An 11,206-nucleotide genomic window follows, 5' to 3' on the forward strand; every position below is an offset into this window, starting at 1 on the left:
GGTCCACAGCAAGGGATCTTATCACATGTTTACTCCAAGTTCTCCAGCTATAGGTAGAAAAAAAGTGACAATAATAATAAGGCAAACACATGGGTAGTTTATTTGTATTTACTCATAACAATTCTGTGGTCAGAAGGATTAAATAATTTGCCCATGGCCACACAAGCAAGAAGTGGTGGAACCAGAATTTGAACCAAGGCAGAGCAGCTCCAAAATCCATACTTTTAACCTATTTGACCGTTCTCCTCCTTGATACAATTTTAAAATAGGGAGATAATCAATCCTACCAAAGAATCTGCAGGCCTGTGCTGGTCCGCCCTTCTTTCCTTAGGCATTATCACCATTTTTTTTAATCCTTTCTCACCAAACATTTAGATTACATTATCTTATGAATTCTGTGACATAGATAATTATTTCCCAAAGTTTAGTTGAGAAAACTGGGGGCTTGTCCAAAGTTTCTTAGAGGATAGGTACTAGAATTGGAATTTAAACCCACCAGTATTAACTCTAGGGTCTATGCTCTTAACCACGTCTCCACACCATGAACACTCAAAGGTGCTATGAACACTCTTTCCCCCGACACACAGTGGGTCCATCAACTTAGCATACTGTTCTTTTGTGTGTGAAAGGAAATTTTGCTTCTTGGTATTTAGGATGATATCCTAACTCACATGAAAGAACTTCTTCTCTGATAGGAAACATACGTGTCTGAAAGTAGAGGTGAGATGATAACACCCCATCTGCCGTCTTCATCTCCACCCATTTCTTTCTAGCAGCACCTCATAGTCAATGTAGAGTCAGAACAATTAGTCCACTACGGAAGTAGTAACTGAAGAGTAATGGTACCTTGTCCAACTTGACATTGTTAATTTGTGTGGAATGCATTATAAAACGCTCCTATAACCTTCCTTAACATTGCCCTAAACTTTCTTGCTCTGTCAAGTAAAGTGGTCTAGCCTGGGAACCTGTCCATGCTGACCTGTAGAACACTCCACAGTACTAAAAGCAGTAGAGTTCTAGAACTGTTCTGTTTGAAATGTCTCCTGCAAGTTACTATTACTTTAAAATATGCATATATTGTAAGTATTTAAATACAAATAAGTACAACTTACAAAAACCTGACCTGTAAATTTCTGATCCCTGAAAACTCTGTGGCTGACTCTCCCCTACCTCTTTCCGAGGATGCCTGAACCCCTCTGTGCCTCATTCCTGAAAGCAGCCAACCTGTACCCACAGCACCACTCGGTGGTCATGATGCAGAACTGGCCAAGTCCGCTTTTCCTTCCTCTCAACTTCTTTTTCAAAGGAATGACCAACCATCCCAAATGGCAAATCCCTCCTCCCACGACACGTGACTCACCCCAATTTTCTTTGGACTTTGCCACTCACAGCCAAACTGATTCCACCACAGGTAATCTCTGTCTCACATTTACATAATCTTTTTAAAAAATCTTTTTTCTTCTCCTTGTCCAGTTACCTAATCAAGTTTTTCCCCCTTCAACTACATTTATCATATATATACACGACTAGCAGTTACTAGGCGTGGGCAAACCAGACTTGGCCCCAAGGCTCTGAAATTTAGAGGGTTTAACCGCATTAAAAAAAAATAAGTTTTTAAAAAACCTGTCAAAATAGATTAGGCCTCTTCCTCTCAGAAATACTGTGCCCTCCCCCGCTCCCAGTCCCTAAGAGCCAGTTGGCTCCTGGCCATGGGAGAGCCTTCAGTAACCGCCAGGGAAAGTTGCTGGAGATGGAGGCCCAAAGTAAGAAAAGCAGATTTAAAAAATAAAAAATGAATGGAAGGGATGGAGGGACAAGGGCGGGAGGGAGAAAGGAAGTCAGAAAAGTATAAGGGGGGGGGTGCAGCTTGTAGGTCTTCCGTCCTCACTGCTTCCCACCAGTGCCTGGATTGGTATAAGGCATCCGGGAGCATTGAAAAAATCCACAAAAAACTGGTAATCAAGATATATCAAGGGGCGCCAGGGTGGCTCAGTCAGTTGGGCCTCCGGCTTCGGCTCAGGTCAGATCTCACGTTGGTGGGTTCGAGCCCGGCGTCAGGCTCTGTGCTGACAGCTAGCTCAGAGCCTGGAGCCTGCTTCCAGTTCTGTGTCTCCTTCTCTCTCTGCCCCTCCCCCTCTCATGCTCTGTCTCTCTCTGTATCAAAAATAAATAAAACATTAAAAAAAGATATATCAAAATAATAAATAATCTTATTGCAATCTTTTTAAAAATAAAAAAAATTAAAATACAAATGCAAAAACCAACCAACCAACCAACCAACCAACCAACCAACCAACCCATAGTCAACAAAGGCATCAACCTTTTAACAAAGACAAGCAGCTTGTGTGTTTTACAACCCCTCACCACTGTGCAATGGAACAGTAGTTTTCCAGTCTGCCCAAGAATTCCGCCGACGCGTGGCCGTCAGTCCCACTGCTCCAGCAGGGGCAGTTGGTGAAGGTTTACAGGAGTGTGCTAACAGATTGGCAATGCGGGGTTTTATAGATAGATGTTTGCCAGGTTGTAGGGATTTTATTAATTTAAATCGATTGCTTCAAAATAGGGCAGGATCTATTGATCTGTGTACATACATAAGAAGGCACGTTTTCCATGGCCATGCCCGGCTCCAATATGGCTGGACGGACAATGCTTCCCGTTTGCCTACCCTTTCGCTTGTGTGCTCCAGAGCTCAGTAAGCTCCATCCAACTCTCCATCCTTAACACCCGCTTTAAAGTACCAGCAGTAATGAAAAATGACTTGCTTAATACCAAGGGGTTTTCCTTCTTGTTTTTAAAATTATAAAGTATTACAAAATTATTACTCTCAGCTGTATTTCTTCATTGCAAATACACATTATTTGAACAATATCATAAATCAAATAACATTTGTGGATTAGTTCAGGAACGAAACTATGATTTACCTCACTGTTTCTATGGAAAATTATGTTCTACATTTCAAACTACTCACTTGCAAATAAATATTTGAGACACTTTTTTGTAGGTTGGGACCTAAATGTTTTCTTTAAATGTTTATAACAATTTACAAGTTATACACTGTAATACACACAAAAGAAGAGAGCTTTTAGCCCAAATTACTGCATTTTATTTTTAGTAAAAAAAAAAAAAAAGACTTGTATAATGCCTACCTTGAGATCCAGAATGCTAAGATATGTCAGTAGAACAGAACAGGTTTTGTTGACAAAACAGAGACAAGGAAAGAATAAGAGAAGTGTAACATTATCAGGCACATATTACACAATAACTCTGATACAGATATAGATGTTTAAATATGCCCTAGTGGTTATGTACATGTCATAATATACTTTATGAATATATGTCTCAGCAATTCTCATATAGCCATGTGCTTCCATTCTAAAAATAGTGTGTTAGCATCTGCTTACCTACATCTGGTGATTAGTCATTCAATCCACTAAGTATTCTTAGTATGAAATGACTAGAAGCATTTCTATTTAAATAATTCCCCTAAATTACAATATGTCATCAGCAGGTCTTTGCTCCTCATTTGAGACATTACCTTCTTTCCTGAAGTTCACATAGTAAGTAAGGTGCTCCCTGATGTCAATGAGAGTTGGGTGTTCCTATCTTATCCTTCAGCTATTTAGAATCTCAGCATCTGTTTTTTTAAAACAAAGGTCTAGGTTATTTTAACTACCCTTTTTATCAGGAGAGAACTCTAAGGTACTTCAATAAGAATGAAAAGCGTAACAGGGGTGCCTGAGTGGCTCAGTAGGTTGAGCATCTGACTTCAGCTCAGGTCGTGATCTTGTGGTTTGAAGGTTCAGGCCCCACATTGGGCTCTGTGCTAACAGCTTAGAGCCTGGAGCCTATTTCTGATCCCATCTCTCCCTTTCTCTCTGTCTCTCACCCACTTGCATTCTGCCTCTCTCTCTCTCTCTCTCTCTCTCTCTCTCTCTCTCTCTCTCAAAAATAAGCATTAAAAATTTTTTTTAAAAGTGTAACATGCTCAGCTTCTATTTTAATGGTTAAGTAGAATGAGATACACAGACTAAAACTCTACTCTGGAGGTCCAAAAGGTCTTTTTGTGTTATATTTTAAAAATTCCTCTTTGATCACTTCTCAAAGTTCCCCTACACACCTATGGAATCAAGGCTAAATTCTTCAGCCTGGCTTCTTACAACCTGGCTATCCTGCCCTGCTCACCTCTGTTCCCCAGCCATACACCTACACCATATGCACACCTCAATGTCCAACAAACCTTCCCTGCTGTTGTGACTGCACTTTGCCGTGTTCTCGTCTGATATGTTCCTCCCTCCCCTGAACCTGTTCCTCCTTCAAGTCTGACCTGAGGTTACAGCTCTGCTCTGAACCTTTCCTTCTTTTTTTTTAAAAAATTTTTTTAATGTTTTATTTATTTTTGATACAGAGAGAGACAGAGCATGAGAGGGAGTGGTGCAGAGAGAGAAGGAGACAGAACTGGAAGCAGGCTCCAGGCTCTGAGCTAGCTGTCAGCACAGAGCCTGATGTGGGGCTCGAACCCACGAACGTGAGATCTGACCTGAGCCGAAGCCGGAGGCTTAACCGACTGAGCCACCCAGGCACCCCTGAACCTTTCCTTCTTTGATCCCTCTCCCACCATCACCCTCAGTCTCTCTCAAGGCTGAACTCCTGGATCCCTAATCATTTCAGGTGTGCATTCTAATCATTCTTTTGATTGTTTTTCTATTTTTTAAAAATAGTTTATTATCAAATTGGTTTCCGTACAACACCCAGTGCTCTTCCCCACAAGTGCCCTCTTCCATCACCACCACCTCTTTTCCCCCCTCCCCTCTCCCCCTTCCCCTTCAACCCTCAGTTCGTTTTCAGTATTCAATAGTCTCTCAAGTTTTGTGTCCCTCTCTCTCCCCAACTCTCTTTCCTTCTTCCCCTCCCCTTGGTCCACCATTAGGTTTCTCCTGCTCTCCTGTTAGACCTATGAGTGCAAACATATGGTATCTGTCCTTCTCTGCCTAACTTATTTCGCTTAGCATGACACCCTCGAGGTCCATCCACTTTGCTACAAATGACCAGATTTCATTCTTTTTCATTGCCATGTAATACTCCATTGTATATATATACCACATCTTCTTGATCCATTCATCAGGTGATGGACATTTAGGATCTTTCCATGATTTGGCTATTATTGACATTGCTGCTATGAACATTGGGGTACATGTGCTCCTATGCATCAGCACTTCTGTATCCCTTGGGTAAATCCCTAGCAGTGCTATTGCTGGGTCATAAGGGAGTTCTACGGATAGTTTTTTGAGGAACCTCCACACTGTTTTCCAGAGCGGCTGCGCCAGTTTACATTCCCACCAACAGTGTAGGGGGTGCCCATCTCTCCACACCCTCGCCAGCATCTATAGTCTCTTGATTTGTTCATTTTAGCCACTCTGACTGGCGTGAGGTGGTATCTCAGTGTGGTTTTGATTTGTGTTTCCCTGATTGTTTTTCTAATTAGTTGGTAAGTGCCTTCTTTGACGGCATGAACTGTATCTTATACTCCATTCAGATTGTCTGTTAATTAAATAACAGCATTTATATATGTACACATACATGTACAGGGTGGGAGCCTGGAACCGGTGTTTACTTGTAGTTCATTTTGACCCCACTCTGAGGCATGTCCTTGCATATGCCCTCCCATGAGTGTCATTCTGTTTCTGATCCTGGCTTTTACTAACCCTGTTTCTTCTTTTCTGTCAACCTCTATCATCTCTTTTTTGAACTCCACTTTTTATCTTAGTCCTGGACTCTGTATTCTACGCTTGATCCAGTAGGAGTTAAAGTAGGGGGAAGTCAGGATTTGGAGTTTGAAGATCTAGAGTAGTTGGATTAACTTAGAAAAGTCAGAGGGCCCCAGTTTCTGCATCTGTATTTTAGGAATGATTATACCAATCATGGGATTGAGAATAAAATACACATGAAGCATTTTGCAAATAGCACATTATAAAATATATTGTATTGCAATATTACTAAAATTAGCCCAAATATCATTACTTTCCAGAGGCTGCATCACACACACACACACACACACACACACACACACACACACCCAACACACATTCATACAAGCGCCCAATGATGGCCCCAGGGCAGGTAAACCACTGCCTTCACTCCTTTGGCCATTTGAGCCCAGGAGGATCCTTGTCTTCTGTGACTTTTAAGGATAGGATAGTGGGAGAGTCACTCCTCAGTTTCTCTCAGTGGCCAGTCAGTCAGAGGATAAGAACTAGAACCAGTGTCACTTAGGGTGGCTGGCGAAAGGGGCAACTATTTATTTCTATGTCAATGAACTGCATTTCAACACATAGCAACATTAAGTTGCTAGATTTCAATAAACAATTCTATTGAACTAAATTTAGTGCAATTTTACTGCACTAAAGTGCAAGGTGCTGTGCTATTCTCTAGGGAATTTCAAAGTGAGAAAAACACTGTCTGGAGCTTAGAATCTATAGGTTTGCAAATTCGTGTAATATATGCCATGCTAAAAAAGCCTATATTTATAAACAGATTCAATTCAGATTGTGTGCTGACAGTATTGAGTCTATGACATCAATAGAAAGACATGTTTGAATATCTTTTCTTTTTTTCTTTGCAAGGTCACATTCTTTCCAATAGGAAATCTAGTTTGCCTTCCAGCAACTATTTTTATTTTTGTTGTTTTACTGCTTGGGTTTTGGGTATCTACTCTATACCTGGACTCCACACCCTCTCCAGCTACTGCCCCAAGTCTATATCACAGTTTACAGAAAACTTCTTGAAGATGATGTTTCTACTTCCTTACTTCCTGTTCTCTCTTTAACTCCACCCAGTAAAGCCTTTGTGTCTAGGGCTGCACTGAACCTGCTCTTGCCAAGTCACCAGAAGGCCCATCTTATCAAATCTAAAGGCTTCTTAGATCTTATCTCTACTGCTTAGCAACATTCAACACCATTTATCATGTCACTCTTCTTGAAAGCGTCTTTGATTTCTGTGAAGTGGGCACTTTCCTAGTTTTCTTCCTACTTCTGTAGGGACCTCTCTGCAATTATATTTCCTGCCTCCTCCTCTGCTCAACTTCTAAGTTTGGGCAACCCCATGCACAGTCCTTATCTCCAGTTTCTTATCTCCACTTTCCTCTCAGATAATTTCATCCAATCCCTTCAGCTTTGAATGGCATCTATGTTGAAATGACTCTCAAATCTCTATCTCCAGGCCCAATTTCTCCCTAGAAGACCAACGGCTAATTTGACATTTTCCCTTTTATGCCCAAAAGGTATCCCAAAGTCATGCCAAAAACAGACCCCTTGAACCAAATCAAGATGCTTCTTCCTAGCCTTCTCCAGTTCAGAAAATGGAATTCCTATAAGTCAGTAATTCAAGAAAAATCCCAGGGAGTATATGAATTGAATATTACATCTAATCCATAATTAAATTCTGCCAATTCTGCTTCCAGAGGATATCTCAAAACTATCTAATTCTCAACTCTGAGAGATGTAATCTTGTAGCAGTGTATTATTTCAAATAAAGTCAATTATATATATTCAAAAAATCTAATTTTCAATTAGTACTACAATCACCGTAGTACATCATCATCTCTCCTCTGATTTAATGCAATACTTCCTACTTAGTCACGCTGCTTCTATTCTTACTCTCCTATAATACATTCATTCAGAATGAATGTAAATGAAGTAAATATTAATGAAGTAAAATATTAATATTACTAAATCTCAATCCCTAAGTAAGCTTCTTTTTAATATTCTGTGTGATGAAATTGGAAGTACATGTAAAGCACTAGACAGAATGAAGTTTTTCAAAAGTATAAATCAGATCAGATGTCTCCCCTACTTAAAATTTTCTTCTGATGATTTCCTTTGCATTTGGAATAAAAACAAACTCATATCTCGGCCTACCAACCCCTACATAATCACTACAACCTCATTTGCTACCCTTCTTCCCTCTCATATACTCTGCTATGTATTTTTGCCTTCTTTCTGTTTCTCAAACACAAGGATTTCCCCCACTCAGAGAATCCAGAAGGATTCTGAACTAGGGTCTCCCTATCTTTTCAATCTCTAAATAGAGGAGTGTCCTAGGGCTCAGGCCTCAGACTACTTTACTTTTTCATCAACAAGTTCCAAAGCCCTGATCCTTCTCCTCAACACAAGACACCTATATACAACTGCCTACTTGATATTTCCATTCATATGCCTAATAACCATGTAAATTATAATATGCTCAAATATGAACACATGGTACCTCCTCTCCATTTCCCCTACTTCCACCCCCCCACCTCCGCCCAGTCTTGTCCATCTCAGTGAATGACAGCACATTTCTACCAATAACTTAGGCCTTAATTTCTCTTCCTCTCAAAGCTCATGCTGAATCCATGAATAAATATTCAGGTCCTACTTTCAAAATACATCAGGAATCTAACTCTTTTATGCCTTCTCCTCCACTGCCACTCCAGGCCAAGCCATTAGGACTGTTTGCCTCAACTCTTGCAATAGCCTCTTTCTGATCTTTCTGCTTCCACTCAAACTCTTGCACTCTGATCACTCTGCACAGAGCAGAAGAGTCATCTCTTTAAAACAGCAGCCAGATTACAACAGTCCCCATGGATGGCCCTGAAGTGGTTGCCAATATCTGCTCAGATACGCCCACAGTCCTTCCCATGGCCCAAAGGATCTGTCCTGGAGGACCACATCATTATCTACCTGATATTCTCTTATCTCTTACCTTTCCACCTTTTTTCATTCAGCTCTAGCCTCATTCAGCTTCTTTCAAACTCTTCTCATTCATCTCCAGCCACACTACCCTCCTAGCCTTTGCTAGTTACTTGTTCCTTTTGCCTGGAATGTTAGATATCCACAAGGTTTGCCCTCACTTCTTTACCGATCTCTTTTGATAAGTCCTTTTAGAAGAGATATTTTTCCTGTTTATCTTATATAAAATTGCACTCTTTCCTGTCTATCCTCTTACCTTTATTGTTCATAACAACATTAATATGCAATTATGTGCCACGCACCACTTTAGCAACTTACCTTTAAATCTCACATTACCCTGTAAAGTAGATAACTTCACTATCCCTATTTTGTAGATGAAGAAACAGAGGTACACAGAGGTTAAATAATTTGTGCCAAGTTCTCAAAGCCAGTAAGTGCTGGGGCTGAGATTTGAACCTAGGCTGTCTGGCTAAAAGCACATGTTGCACTATGTTGCCTCTTGATACCCCAGTCACTACCATATTTGTTTATTAGCTATCACTCTTCCCCCTTGTTTCAGGTGTTGCTGCATAAACAACCATCCCCAAACTTAGTGGTTAAAAGCAACAATTTATTATTTTTTGGGAATTTGGACCAGGAATTCACGCAGGGCTTGACTAGGCTGTTCTGCTCCACTTACCACGGACTCATATCACTCAGATGCATTCAGCCAGTAACTGGCCTAGAAGGTCTCAGAAGGCTCTGCTCATATTGGCACTATAATACTCTTCCTTGTGGCCTATCTCTTCATGTTGTCTCTTATCAACCTGTAATATAGTTGAAGCTTCTTTAGAGCATGGCACCTGGCTTCTCAGAGGGGGATGTGGAAGCTGCTAGTTTTTTAAGGCCTTGATTCAGGAGTCTCAGAAATTCATTCCTGCCATATCCTATTAGTTTTTAAAAAAATCACAAACTAGCCCATGTTCAGGTGAAGAGGAAATAGATTTCATCTCTTGATATCAACAGTGGCATTTGTCTACATGAAGGGAGGAATTAATAGCTGTCATCTCTAGAGACTACCCACACTGCCAGAGTGCAAGTTCCTCTAGAGCAGAGATAATCATTTGTTTTGTTCATTATCATGCTTCTTTAGGGCCTAGAATAGTGCCCGACACATAATAAGTGTGCAATAAATATTTATTTAGTCCATGAATTAAGGGACAGGCGAAAGAAAGTCTGAAAAGGTAAAAGAAAAGTGCTTCTCGGCCTTTTGGCTAAGATCAAGTGAAAAGGCAAAGGAAAGTTCTGAAGGAGTAGAGGGAAAACTCAGAAGGAGTGTGTCCCAGAAATCAAGGAGGAAATGAGGGAAAGGAAGACTAAACATTATATACTTATTTCCACATCTAGGAGTTTTTTAAATAAGTAAAAAGTGTATTCAAACCATATTTGTAAAGTTACAAACTCAAACAGTGGAATATGCCATAGAGCAAAAAGTGAGTTTTCCTCCCACCTTCGTTCCTGATTCTCCTTTCCAGTGTCAGAAACCTTTTGATGTATTTTTTCAGAGCACATATATGCATATAGAAAGACAAGGATATATACTTTCCTCTGTCTCAAACACACACACCTAACATAGTTGGTTGACTACAATAAACATGACTCAACATTTACCTTTTTTTAAATCTTAACAACCTAACTTCCAGACCATTCCACAACAATCCATATAGATTATTCTTTCTTTTAAACAGCTGCACAGAATGGTTCCATTCTCAGACTGTATCACTAGATTCCAAAATTAGGAGGTGCCTACTGGTTTCAGTAGGTCCGAAAAAGTAGAGATTGCAGACTGAGATGAGGAAAATTGGGAGGTCAGAAGGTAAAGGGAGAAAAGTAGGTTGCAAACTAAAGAAGGACAGAAGAAAAAGACATTAAAAATGCAATAGGTAGGGACAGGGTTATATACTGAGGAATAAAAGTAGTAAGAGAGGGGTGCCTGGGTGGCTTAGTCAGTTAAGCTACCTTGATTTCAGCTCAGGTCATGATCCCAGGGTGGTGGGATAGAGCACATAGCTTGCTTAAGATTCCTTCTGTCTCACTCTCTCTCTCTCTCTCTCTCTCTCTCCCTCTGTCCCCTCCCCTGCTGGCATGCTGTCTGTAAAATTAAAAAAAAAAATAGTAAGAGAACAAGAGATTGAAAATATACAGGAGGAAAAAAAGAGAAAAGAAAATATACAAAAAGGAAGGGATAAGTAATGGGGCAAGATCTCTAAGGAGATGGGAAGGGATCCTGAATTCAGGCGGAGAGATTAATCTTGAGAGGACAGTTTATCTCTTCTAAAGAGAAAGAGGGAGAAGGAAAGGAAGGTAAGATTTGCAGGAATGGTTGGTGGGGCTCAGGGAAATTCATTCCTAGTGGTTTCGCTTTCTTCAGAAACATAGGAGACAGTTTTAAAGTTTTTATTTTTAAAACCGTTTATCAAAGGGTGTGGGTGGGTAGAGCT

Source organism: Suricata suricatta, chromosome 3 (genome assembly GCF_006229205.1).
Source record: "Suricata suricatta isolate VVHF042 chromosome 3, meerkat_22Aug2017_6uvM2_HiC, whole genome shotgun sequence".
Taxonomy (NCBI): domain Eukaryota; kingdom Metazoa; phylum Chordata; class Mammalia; order Carnivora; family Herpestidae; genus Suricata; species Suricata suricatta.